At 35.0% G+C, this 14,747-nt stretch overlaps 1 protein-coding gene across 1 annotated transcript in view; it reads left to right on the top strand.

Annotated features, from left to right (window-relative positions):
* The window catches only part of GALNTL6 (polypeptide N-acetylgalactosaminyltransferase like 6), a 1,308,188-nt gene that overhangs the window by 547,181 nt on the left and 746,260 nt on the right, over positions 1-14,747 (top strand). The window lies entirely within an intron of this gene.

The following is a 14,747-nucleotide window of genomic DNA, read 5'->3' as shown; positions in this document are numbered from 1 at the left end:
CTCATTGACACCTTGCCATCTTTAGATTTTTCTGAATTTGTTACAATTGTTACATGAATTGAAAAGATATGTGAAATTCTCAAGGACTCATTCAGTAAATGAAGGTGCCTATGGTTTTTCCTCTAAGGAATTACATTGTGTTAAAAATTAATCTTTATTGCAGCAGATTGCCGGGTGTTTCGCCTGCTGAGCTGCTGGGGCAGAGTTTGAACTGTCAACCACCAGTCAGTTGTCTCCTGAGTGCTTAATCATTGTACCACCAAGGCTGTTCATAAAGTTACTAAATAGATAAATTTTCTTAACATGATACTGGTAACTTCATGTGTTAGGCTGAGTTGTCTAGAGAACTAAGTCTAGTAGCAACACACACCGTAAGAAAGAGCTTCAAGAAGTAATTATATATCATGAACCTGGTCCAACTCAAGTCTGTAAGTCTAATGCAAGTTCATAAGTCCCTAGTCAGCCTCACAGAGTTGAACGCCAATGATGCAGAAAGTTTAACCGGAAGCAGGAAGATCCCAGACCTGTGGATGAAATTCCCATGGATTGATGTTCGGTGGTAGGAATATGGCAGGGTGCCAACTGCTCTCAGGGCTGGGTGGCCCACATGGGACCAGCCCTTAAGGCAGACAGAATTCCAGCAGGCAGGAAGCGATAGAGGCAGAGAGAGAGAGAGAGAGAGAGAGACCTTCTCTATTCATCTTTCTCTTATACACAAGCTTGTGATCCTGGAGGTGTAATTTAGCTGCAACTTGATTGACAGCTCTTAGTCATCCATAGTCAGTGCATGCCTACTCAACAAAATCCAGAACTACTACACTCCAAGTGACCAAAATGTAGGCTCAGTTGTTTAGATTTCGACACAAGCTTTTCAAGTACAGAAGCCCTTGTGGCATAATGTAGGTTCCTAGCTGGGCTTCTTCACAGGAGAGAGATGAAAGTTTGTGCTTTTGTGAAGATGCACTGTCTTAGAAGCCAAAGGGACAGCTCTACACTGTCCGTTGGGTCTCTATGAGTTGGAATTTACTTGATGCAGTTATTTTTAATTGGTTTGATTTAGAGCATGGAAATGAAATGCCCTGATGACCCTGTGGGATAAGCATCACACTGCTAACCAGAGGTTGGAAATTAAAACTCACCTGTGCTGCAGAAGGATGAGCCTGTCTGTTCCCATAATGATTTCTAGACTTGGAAACCCTGGGTAGGGTCTTTGTGAGTCAGACCAACTCTTGGCAGTGTTTCTGGTTTACCTGTTTGAGGTGGCCTTAAATAAAGCATGGCTCGTGCCATTCAGCTGTAGCCTCTCAAGGATTCTGTTTGATGAAAAGTTAGAAATTCATGTAAGGTGGTGTAAGGTAAATACTTTCTTTAATTTTAATGAGAATGTTAACTATGTAAATAAAATTCCAAATTTATACTTTTTCAAAGGAATAAACAAAGTTTTCTTGAATAGTATAAAGCATAATATATAGACATCTCTATCTCTATCAGCTAGATTATAGATAGATAGATAGAGAGATAGAGAGATAGATAGAGAGATAGATAGATAATTAAAAAACACACCAACAACTGGAAAATAGCTCTACTGGGTGGAGCTTTCTTAGTCCGTATTTTCTCAGTAGGTAGTAGCTGAGCATCTAGCAACTCACTTGAGTTAGTGCTCCCAGTAGCATCTCCTTGGAAGGTTCTTTCTGGCCAGAGTGAATTGTTTCATAAAAAAAAATTTTGCTTGAACCTCGATTTTTCTGATGGCCAATTTAAAAGAACAGTGTGTGGCATTGACATTTTGTTTCCTGCTTGGGAAAAATGCTGCAGAAACTTTTGTGATGTTGAACACAGCTTACAAGGACCGTACTATGGGAAGCACCCAAGAGTACGAGTGGTTTTCTCATTCCACAGTAAGTGAAATGTTGATTAGTGATAGACCTCATTCTGGATGTCTATCAACTTCCCAAACAGACAACAACAGACAAAAAATGTTGACTTGTAGTGCATCTGGAGGTTGCTCCACCAGCCAGACAGTTAATAAAGCTTTCTATTTAGAGGTTCTGAAAAGATTTCATAAAAGTGCAACAAAAAGGAACAAAAAATCATATCATTGAAAATGTGGGTGAGTAGAGAGTAGAGACTCAAAGCCCAATGGTAGTCAACCAGACACACCCTTACTGAAGAGTTGTGGGGAGGAGATGAACTAGGCAGGGTGCAGGGTAATAATGATGAAACATATAACTTTTCTCTAGTTCTTAAATGCTTTCTCCCCCACTATAATGATCCCAATTCTACCTTAGAAATCTGGCTAGACCAGAGGATGTACATTGGCACAGAAAGCAACTGGAAATAGAGGGAATCATGGACAGATGATTCCTCTAGGACCAGTGGTGATGCTTGGAGGGTGGAGAGAATGTGGGGTATAAAGGGGGAAAAGATTACAAGAATCTATGTATAGCCTCCTCCCTGGGGGAGGGACAGCAGAGAAGAAGGCGGGGAGACGATGTTGGACAGTGTAATATATGACAAAATAATAATTTATGAATGATGAAGGGTTCATGAGGTAGGGGGAGTGTGGAGGGAGGGGGGAAATGAGCAGCAGATATTAAGGGCTCAAGGAGAAGGCAAATGTTTTGAGAATGATGATGGCAACAAATGATGTTCTTGACACAATGGATGTATATATGGATTGTGATGAGAATTGTACAATCCCCCAATAAAATGATTTTTAAAAATGCCTGATTGTAGCAGAAGAGGACTGGTTTTGTCACCACAACAATGTACCTGCTCACGTAGCCATCTCAGTGAAGTAGTTTCTGGCAAAATGAAAACTCGGCATGCCTCTTTGCCCATGCGCCTTACTCACCTGACCTCACGCCATGCAACTTCCTTTTGTTTCTGTGAATGAAGAGAGACATGAAAGTACAGCGAGTTAACAACATAGAAGAGGTGAAGACAAAAACAAGGAAGGTACTGTCAGCCATCCAAACAGAGGAGTCTGAAAAATATTTCCAAGAATTGAATAGCAGATTTGACAAATAAATTAAGTGTAATGGAGAGTACTTTGAAGGTGATAAGGTTGTTTTGTAAAAATAAATAAATAAATATCTTTGAAAATAAGTCCAATTTGGGGGTGTGTATATATATTGGGGATATATATATATATGTATAATTTATTTATTCCTGGTTGTTGACACAGTAATGATCCACTAACTTACAGAAGTTTTATTATATTCTATTTCTTTGATATAATTATAAACATTAAATATTAGCAAAATATATCTGAGAAATACTTAGCTCTTTTATTACAAAACTGAAAAAGTACTAGAAAAGTAGTAAATACATTGAGTATAATATATCTGAGAGCCTTGCTGCTCTCTTTGGTGCTTTTTGTACATCAGTAGATATGAGCTGCTTCATGTCTCCTTTAGACACTACCTTCCTTTCCTGAGCAGAGGTCTGAAGGTGTTTTTAGGGAGCATGATAACAGTCACAATGGTTTAGTTGCTCAGCTGCCAACTGTAAGTTCTGTGGTTTGACTCCACCAGCGTCTCCACAGGTGAAATACTTGTTAACCTACTCTGACCAATATTAAAAACCAAATGAAAACAAATCTGCTGACATAGCGTTGATCTGACTCTGAGCAACCCTAGAGGATTTCCAAGTTTGTAAATCTCTATCTGAGCAGATAGTCTCAGTGCTCACCCATGGTGTGCCTGATGGATTTGGATGGCTAGACTTGAGTTCACAATTTCCAATGCCTACCTGCCAGTGCCCGCAGAGCTCCATCACATGACAAAGACATGCTCAGAGGAGTAACTCTACTCTGCCCTATCGGGTCACTGAGAGTCAGTAGGAACACATGGCAGGGAGTTTGGTTCGGGTTTGGAGCAAACCCTATGCAACTGCCCTTCTCTGTTCAACAGGGTGCCTCTCAGTCAGAATTAACTCAGCAGCATCGAAGCCCAGAGGTGTTTGTCAAGTCCTTGAATGGAACAAAAGGTTGAAGTGCTGATTAGAGATTCAAGGACACCAGAGGTGCCTCCAAAGATAGGATTGGCAATGTACTTCCCAAAAATTAGAGGCTTGAAACTTTACAGAGTACAGTTCTCTGATATGCGTGTAATTGATAAGAGTCAGAAATAACAGAATTGCAACTTAAAAAAATAACAAGTATGTATTTAAATAGGTGCAAATAGCAGGCTTTTTGATGAGTAGCAGGGACTCTTCAAGTGCCTTGACTCTGGAATTATCTTTCAGTCATTTTCAATTAAATTGGCACTTGAATTGGATACCATATATTACTTTATGTCATATATAAAACATACATTTGCCAGTTTCTGAGCTCTAGAACAATATTCAGGAGTATATCATTTTGCACCAGAGAGACCTGGATTTAGCCTCTAGCTGGTTGTCTGAAAGAAATGAACATGCTGATACTACCAGCACCCGAGATTTCCGGAAGGACAGAATGAGAGACCATAGTTAGTTTATAGATACTTAAACTTGATATTGATGCTAATTTATTAATATCAACTGTGTATTTAATATAGCATGCTGTTGCTAGATGTCCTTGTAGTAAGTACTCTTCCGAATCCAGCCTGAGCCTCTGGCTGCGGTTGTTATTGGATTATCTTTAAAAAAACTTTACTTGAATGTGATATAAATTAGATTGTTCTCTAGTTTGAGGATTGTGTTGAGTTGCCTTCTCTGGATTGGGTACAAATATGGATCTCTTCTAGTCAGTTAGCCAATATCTGTCTTCCAAATTTCTTGGCATAGACAAATGAGTACCTCCAGTACTTCATCAGATTGTTCAAGCATTTCAATAGATATTCCATGAATTGCTGGAGTGTTGTTTTTGGACACTGCCCTCTGTTCATCCTGAACTTTGTCCTTCACTACCATTGGTTCTTGATCATACGGTATGCTACCTCTTGCAATGGTTGGATGTTGGTTACTTCTTCCTGGTACAGGCAATTCTTGCTATCTGTGTATTCTTTCTATATTTTTTGATGCTTCCAGCATCATTCAAAATTTTGCCAGAAGATTCAAGTTTTTAATTTGAGAAAAATTTGCATTTTTCTCTTGAGTTCTTTCATGCTCAGAAAAATATGCTGAGCATGTTTTTTTCTAATTCTAGGTCTTTTCACATTTCATTATAATATTTTACTTTGTCTTCTCAAGCTGTCCTTTGAAATTTTCTGTTCAGCTCATTCATTCTTTCTTCCATTTGACTTAGCATCTTTATGATTAAGATCAATTTCAGAGTTTTTTTTCTGAAACACACTTTGACATTTTTCTTTATTTCCTGCCTTTTAAATGATATTTTTTTCATGATGCTTGATGTTCTTGATGTCACCCTATAGCTCATAAAGTCCTCTGTCATTATTGATCAGTACATCATGTCTCTTCTTGAATTGTTCTCAAATTCAGGTGGAATATACTAAAGGTTGTATTTTGGTTTTATATACTTGTTTTTATTTTCTTCAGTCAACCTGAATTCACATACAAGCAATTGATATTCTGTTGCAGTAGGCCCCTGGTCTGGTTTCAATGCTAAAATTGAACTTCTCTGTTATTTCTTCCAATAGACATAGTCATTTTGATTTCTGTATATTCCCTATGCAGAGGTTGAAAAACTGTATTTGCAATGAAGATGTCCTTGATATTGCAAAATTCTATCCTGCCATTTCTATCTTCTATCATCAAGACCATATTTTCCAACTACTGTTGCTTTTCATGTCCAAGTTTTACATTCTGTCAGCAATTAACAATGTATCTTGATTGCATGATTGATCAAATTAAGACTGAAGACATTGGTAGAATTATTTCAGTTATTCATCACTAGGTTTAGTGGTAGGTGCATACATTTTAATAATAGTGTTGACTGGACTTCCTTGTATAGGGATAGATATCCTAACACAGACAGCACTGTACTTCAAGACAGATCTTGAAATGTCCCCTTTGAAGATGAATTTAACACCATCCCTCTTCAATCTGTCCTTCCTGGCATAAGAAATCATGAAATTTTCTGATTCAGAATGTCCAATAGAAGTCCATTTCAACCCACATTTGCCCAGAATGTTGATCTTTCTGCATACCATGTCATTTATAAACAACTTAAACAGTTTCTAGATTCATACTTTTGCTTTCCAAGTTCCAGTTATTACCTGACATTTGTAGCTATTTCTTCTCATTTGGGGTAGGGCCCCATCAGCAAATGAACATCATGAAGGGTACCATATGGTCAACTCTACTTTAAAAAGGCACGTTTCCTGCGGTCATATTTTGAGTTCCTTCAGACCTAAGGGGCTATCTTCTGACACCGTCTCTGACAATGTTCTGCTGCCATTCATTAGGCTTTCAGGGTTTTCAATTGATTCCATGCTAGCCATAGATTTTCATGGCTATTCGCTAAAGTGGAGAGGCTATTCATTCTTTGTAGTCTATTCTTAATCTGGAAACTTTGTGGAAACCTATTCATTTGGTGGATTGAACATATTAAAATACAATTTTAAAATTATTCAACATAAAATTTAATATTTCTGTTATTATTTTAAATATTCCATATATCATGGTAAATATGATACATAAAATATTTTGAGATCAACATATATTTATCAAAATTCCAATGATTTAGTGAAGTTTACATTAAATGCACTTTGAACTCACTAAGTTGGTATCGTGGAGTAGACACCAGGCAGCTAAACAAATGATCAGATGCTATTTCATTTATTTCTATAGGGTCACTATGAAACATAACCAACTCAATGGCATTGAGTTGCGTTTGGAGAAACTAGATGAATAGATCTCATTGTGGTACTGCTTTTTCCTACTCAAATGAGTAAAGACTGTCATAAGTTATATTTGTGACTGTTGAAGGTTCTCTTTTATCACAGGATCTTAGCACTTGGCAATAACATGAATTATAGCAGATAATGCACAGAAAATAGACTGCACACCCTGTGATTTATAATTGTACATATTATCAGCCACAGTTTGTAAAAATATCTTTTAAAGAAAGAATGCATAATTATGAAGTAGGTTAAGTTAACATTTCTTATTTTCATGAATATTACTAAGGAATTTTGTTAAGTATTCATATTTTATGCCTCACTTCTTGATGTTACCTAAGTTCTGTCTACATTCAATTTCACAATTGCTTGGCATAAGATGGATGTTATTCCAGTAAGATTCTTACATTCTTGCTTTTTTTCCTATGTGTAAAGATATTCAGCTGTTTTACTTGAAAAAATAAACTAAGAACATTGGCACTTTTTAATATGCACCAATTAACATAAGTAATTTAATTTAATGTGATTTTGAAACAAAGAAAAGCTATTCCCTTGAAGCTTTAAAAATGTAATTGGAATCTGTAAAATATATTCCATGTAATTTACTACAGAAGAGAAGTAAGTGGCAAGCTAAGGCAGTCACATTCTGATTCTTTTATTGTTTTCTGTTTTGCAATGAAGATATCTAGAGCATTACAGCTTCAAATAAATGTTGTTCTCTTGTTGATTTTCAACTTGTCAGCTTGCTTTTCCTTTTCCTCTTGGCAAGAGAATGTAGATGAGAATACATTTTGTTTTTCCTGGAAATAAATCCATTACAATAGTTAAAATGAAGAGGCAATCTGACAAATCTGAACACTATTTTAATAGTTTGTGCCCTAGCCATAGTTTTCCCTCTTAATTTTACTGAAAGCCCTCCATTAGACAAGTTTGTGAATGCATACAACGTGCTGGGTAGTGATGTAAATAACTATTTGAAAGTCTTCATGAAGATCATTATTTTTATCATATATTATTGTGTCTAAATAGGCATGGAAAAAGTAGATAAAGTGAGATATGTGCTTTGGATTTTTAAAAAGTACTATTTCTTTTAGTCCCATTCTTTTTTAAATGAATGCTTTATTGAGAAATCATGCACACATCATAAAATTGAGGACTAAAAATATATATAATTAAAAGTTTTACTTATGGTTTGATTCAGAATCAACTCAATGGCAGTGAGCTTGATTTTTTTCAATAAATAAAATTATTGAGCTCTTTTCATGTGCTTATTGGTCATATGTATATATTACCTATTGAAATATATATTCTAATTCTTTGTAAATATTTTGATTCATATTTAAAATTATATGACTAAATTACTGTGAAATTGTAATTGCTCTTGTTGCTACCTTCTGTCAAGTCAATCCTGATTCATGACAGCCTCATGCACAGTGTGGAAAGCATTGTCTACTCCTGTGTCATTCTTATGATCAGTTACAGCGTGAGCCATTGTAGATTTCCTTCATTATATTTGATAGTATATCTATGTCTTATAATAGGGCATACATTTTTCATTTTGAATTAATGTTTACTTTTTCAATGAGATCTGGATCCTGATTCTTTCATTTGCATGTCGATATCCTGGGCAATTGGTTGAATTCTCTTGTCACTCTTGCCTAATAGCAAGTGAAATATTGTTACTGGGCTCTATTCAATTGTGTTGATCTAAATGTCTATCCTATGCCAGTATTACATTGTCTTGAGTCCTGTAATTTTGAAATTGGGAAGTATAAGTCTTCTAATTATATTTACTTCAAGTACTATTTCAGCTTTGATAATTCCACTGCATTTTCATAAGAAGTAAAATTTCAGCTTGCCAATATCCCTAAAAATGCTATCATGATTTTGCACTAAAGGTAAGCAAATAATTATATACACAGACCTTCCTTCAGTATTAATTGTGAATCAATGTAAAGAAAACAAAAGTACTAACAACTGGACCAATAGACAACATCATGAAGCCCTTTCATGAGATCAGTTGACACAGTGACTGCATCAATGGGCTTATTATAACTTGTAATTGTCTGATAGACAAGCTTCTGCCATTGCGAGTGCATATTATTAAAAGTTTAGTATTATCACCAATTCTGGATTTTGGTACAAATATTGTTAGTACCAGTCACCAATTCATATAGTGTAACTTGTAGCTGGTTTATACTTGTATAATCTCCATTTCTTAATTGTGTTTAAATTCTATACCATTGGCTAAATTAATGACACTAACAATAGAATTACCTTGAGCCCAGGGGGGATGATTGTGATAGTGTTCTCTAAAATAAAATGATGCTGATGGGGTACTAGAAGTAGATTAAAAACAGATAGTCTGGAATGGATTTGGGGCTTGCATTTACTCCTGGCTCCAGTCTAAGAACAGTTAGTTCGTATGGCATGGCCTTGTTTGATGCTCACCCTCAGGAAGAGATCACTGACTGGACAGGAGCTATAGCAAAGTGTGGTGAAGAAAGCTGACAGTGTGTGGTTATTAAAAAAAGAATAGCATTTTGGGTTTAAAAGACTTGCTTTCAAACAAGCAGCCTTCATCTATGCCCACATGGAAGAAGCACACGCGCCTGTGGGATCCAAGGATGTAACTGATATCACCCAAATTGAAGTAGGGAATGATATTAGAGTTTGAATTGTGAACATCTAGTTTACAGAAGGCTATGAATGACAGAAGAAGCCCAAAATCCATGTGCAGCATTCACCAATGGATTAAGCCTCTATTGAATCACCTATGCCCATCATGAAGGGATGTGACTAGCCATGTTATCAGACAGAGATCATTGTACAATTAAATATGATATATGTACTTAATATGCAATATCTTATCACTTAATATCCCTTTTGAACTACTTTAACCCTATAACTCCTGAATTTTTATTTCAGGGAAATTTTTTTGTTTTCATTCTTTACTTTCATAGTTATCAATATATATAACAACCAAAATATATTTTTAAAATAAAAAAATTGCAGTATTTTTAAAATGTAACCAAATTGCCACATTCTTCCATGGATTTATAATACAAGAATAAAAAATGCACCTTCATTTCTATATTTTTTATCTTATTTCATTACTATATAAAAAACAAATGGGAGACTTATTTTATTTATCAAATATAATACAAAATTTGTTTATAATTTTAGTTAGTATGAAATTGAACAAAACATTTTTTTTTCTTTTGTGAAACAAAGATGAACCTTGAAATTGCTGCAGAAAAATACTGGTGCACTCTTGCAATTTACGTTTTTACATCTTCCTCTGTTTGTGACCTCGGGGTAATGGTGAGGACCATCCAAATGGGTATCTCTTCTAAGGAGACGTCTGGTGGCAGGACCTCTTCTCTTTTTGTTAGCAAACCAAACATCGGTAAAGCTAGTAGAAGGTCTGCCTCTTTTTGTTGGTTTATTACTTTTTCCTTCAACAAGAAGAGTTTCGCCGATGCTCATTTTGAACTCTTGCAGACTTTGGGAATTTTTAAATTATCTTTGAAGTGAATCTTGGACTTTATGTCTTCCCATCTATCTCTACTTATCACTTTTGATATGATAGGACTGTTTAGTTTGCTCTTCCTATATAAATGTAAATTTGAGGGCTTCACCATCAACACAGCAAGCAGTATACCCCAAAATTGCTAATTCCTGGCTACTCAGTGCAAGAGACTTATTGGGGTTTTGCTGGATTGCATAAATATTTGATTGGTTGACAATATGAGTAATGATATCCTTTGAGAAAAAGTGTCTAAAATATTCAACAGGACATTTTACTACCCCAGAAGAATCCATTTGTCCTAACCATTCAGGCATAGGTCTAGCTGTACCGTCTTCGGAAATGTTCGATTTCTTGATGTAGATGGCTTTGAACTTGTAGCTATTGGAATTGATTCTTCAACTTCAACAACTGAAGTTTCTAACTCATCTTCACTAGTATTATCATTACTAACTACAAGGTCTTCTAATTCATCCAAATCAGAATAATTGAGCATATATTCACTTCCTTTCATGGGAAAAAATAAATATTGTTGTCAAAATAGTTTAAATAGCAATATAATTAAAATTTTACATTATAAAATCAAAATTTTTAAATATAATACACATTTCATTTGCCAATTTCATCCATATTAGCATCTGGTTATTTTTCTGAGTCTGTACCACTTCCATCTAGGCCATAAATTCATCATTTCCCATAAAACAAATCACAATGCTGTGGTAATTTTTGTCACAGTCGATTCAAAAGACCAACGTAAGGAATTCCTTACATTTAGAAAAAGCAGAAATATATAATAAGCATAATGGTTTTTATGAGTATTATACCTTTAACATAAAAACCACAGTTTTATGAACATATAGTGAAGATATCAAGACTAAAACTTCACTGGATTGAAAATTATCGTAAAATGCACTGAACGCCAATGACCACTTAACCTCAAACTCACAATTAGTCAAAACATGTGCCAATATTCAAGCATTTTGCCAATAAAATGTGTGACTAGCGGTATGCATGTGTCCTACTAAAGTGCGAAGATTTCGTCAACAACTTAGTTGGCTCCAACAGCTTTATAATTTCAGTATCAGATACATTTTAATTAAATCTTACGAAAAATTCGTGCTCGGCATTATAGGGTTAAAAGGGTGTCCGTTTTTTTGTTTTTAAGTGAAGGGGAAATACTCCTGAATTAAGTCTCCAGTGACTCCCCTCTGACCATGCATCAAGGATGCTGCCTGGCCAACGTGCAGACTGCATGGGAAAATGGGTTACTCCGGATGCAGTTAGAATAACATTGAACACCTTACCGTTTGCTCTCCCTTTTTACTCATTTTAAATTTGTTCTAGATTTTAATATATTCTGCTTTCTTTTCAATTGAGGAAATTCTCTGTTGTATTGTTGTTGGTTGTGTGGGTGTATGTGTGTATGAAATCGACAATAGATAAATCCATAGAGATAGTAGCTGAATTAATGGTTTCTTGGGGTACGACAGGGAGATTGGGGTGGAATCAGGAGCTAATAACAAGAAGTATAAGAAAGAAGAAAACCTTCTAAAATTTATTATTGCAATGGTTGTATAACTTTTTTGTAACACAATTAAATTATTGAATTGTACTAAATGTGAATTACATGCCAAGATTAAAAAAAGAAGAAAAAAAATATTGTGAGCATGGGACAGGACTAAACACTTTCAGTCTGCTTTTAATAATGTCACTGAGTCAAAACTGACTTGATGGTGCCTAAAAACAGCAGTAACACCACCTCTGATCAAAATCTTCACTTATAGATACTGAGGAAATTTACGTGTGCCTTTCATTATTGGTTTTCTATACAAATTCTGTCATTTTGTATTACTCTACTATTCTATAAATGTCTCCTTTTGTGGTGTTATGTAAGTTTTCTACAAAAAAAGTACTACTAACTTGTTCACACACACAAACACATATATATTTTTGTAAATATTGTATGTCCTTCATAGACATAGCATTTTCTAGATATTTCTTTTAAATTGTTTGTACCAGTTGACATTGCTGCTATAAGCAGTCACAATTTTAAACAATCATCACTGCTTGTTTTATATAAATGCAGAGAGAATTCTGAATTCGTTCAAAAAGATGACAGCTAGCTAGACAGAAAAAGAGATGACAATGAAAGAGAGAGCTATGTTCGTAGTGATTGCTCTGTTTATTGTAGTCAACTTAAAAACTCACTGCCATTGAGGCAATTCTTACATACAATGACCCTATTGTTAGCCAAGGAGTTAAGACCATCCTCAGCCAGATTCCATAGGTTAACATTGACATTTTGTCAATGTGGAAATACTCATAAGTTCCTCTGGTTTTGGAAGGTGTTCTTTCTGAAGTGGATCACCAGGTGTTTCTTTCAAGGTGCAAACCGACTCATTAGAAATTCAAAGTCATAATCATTTGTACTTCCCCCAAAATTTATCTATGGCAGTGTTACTCAACCTTCCTCCTGCTGTGACCTCATGTGGTGGTGACCCCCAACCATAAAATCATTTTCATTGCTACTTCATCACTGTCATTTTGCTACTGTTATGAATCAGGTGACCTCTGTGAACCAATCTATTTCATGTTATCCATTTGATTTAAGAGAATAGGAAAACTGCTCAATCTAGCACTGTTTCCTATCCCCAGACTTGGTTACTATTTTCATACAAACTATATTTTTATACTCTATGATCCCACCAGATATTGTTACACAATCATAAATAACTGTAGGTGATTCATATATCAGGCAGGACAAATAAAGAGAAAATATATTTACACATTTTTAGAAAATTACCTATTCTGTTTACTTACTCATTGACCCTTCCCTACTTTTGCTCCATGTGTATATACATTTCTATTTATTCTTTTTTTCTTTTCTATGTATTCTTTTATTTCACCTGGAGGACTCTATTTACCATTTGTTGCAGGGAAAGTGCTCCAGTAACAAATTGTTAAAATTTTTATTTACTTAGAAATATCTTAATTTCCCCATCTTTCAAAAATAGATTTACTAAACATAAAGTTCTTTGTTTATTTCTTGTTACCTCATAATATAAACCTTTTGCATTTCATTCTGGCTCCCCTTTCCTTAAGGAGAAGTTGGCTGTTTATCTGATCGAATAACCTTTCCATTTCTGCTTTCAAGATTCTCTTTAATAGTTCTCAACAGTTTAATTTTAAGAATATGGGTGGAGAGCTCTATGATTATCCAAGTTGGAAATTATTAAACTTCTCTGGAAAGAATGAAATGTGCATGAAATGTAGGATTTTTTGGTAATTATTTTTGAAATATTCTTTCTGTACTTTACTTTCTCTCGTCCTGGGACTCTTTTCCATAGATTTTGTTGTTGTTGTTGCTGCTACTGCTATTTTGTTCTGAATTTTTGTTTTGTTTTTTCTCCTCCACTCAGATTATTCCTGAGATTGAATAATCTGTATGGACCTAGTTAACTTCGTTTCCTTTCTGATAGTTGAAATATGTAATACAGTACCTTTAGTGAATATTTTGTTACAGTATTGTTTTTCAACTCTAGGATTTATATCTCCTATATCTCCTATTTAAAAAAAAGTCTGTGTGTGTTTGTGTATGATAAAAGGGTTTTTACTATAAAGGATAGAAATTGCAGGCTTTACAGTAAACTGAACACAAGCACCCTCATGACACTGCACACTCCACACCCACACATGTGGGGACCTGAGGCTAGAGACAGAGACAGAGACAGAGACAGAGACAGAGAGAGAGAGAGAGAGAGAGAGAGAGAGAGAGAGAGAGGAGACTGCAGCATGGCTGCGTGCAAGGCAGAGGATCAGTGAAAAGAGCAATAACTTCTATCTCTCTTTTGTTTATTCTTGATTTGATGAAAATCATTTGTTTTTTCTTTATTTAGTAAACCATGATTTACTTTAGATAGTTTATCATATTATTAAAAACTGTAAAGTGTTTGCCTTATACTTTTACATAATTTCTTCAAGAAGGGTGTCTATTGACTCCCCCTTTTTCAATGAGCTTTATTTTACTGTTTCTTTGTTTATTTCATAATATTTGTTCAATACTGAAAACTTTTAATTATTATATTGAGACAAATCTGATTCTAAGATGTCCTTTCCTAAGGGTTTATTTTGTCATGTGCTGTTATAGCTCTCACTACAATTTTTTCTATATAAGGTAGATAATTTATTAGTTTTTTGTAATTATTCTATTGGGGGCTCATACAACTGTTATCACAATCCATCCATCCATCCATTGTGTCAAGCACATTTGTACATTTGTTGCCATAATAATTCTCAAAACATCTTCTTTCTACTTGAGCCTTTGGTATCAGCTCCTCATTTTCCTTCTCCCTCCCCCAAGCTCTCACCCTTATGAACACTTGATAATATATACATTATCATTACTTTTTCATGTCTTACATTGACCAATGTCT

This window comes from Tenrec ecaudatus, chromosome 8, assembly GCF_050624435.1.
Source record: "Tenrec ecaudatus isolate mTenEca1 chromosome 8, mTenEca1.hap1, whole genome shotgun sequence".
NCBI classification, from domain to species: Eukaryota; Metazoa; Chordata; class Mammalia; order Afrosoricida; family Tenrecidae; genus Tenrec; species Tenrec ecaudatus.
The sequence above is the reverse complement of the archived record's forward strand: the minus strand, read 5'-3'. Positions and strand labels throughout refer to the sequence as shown.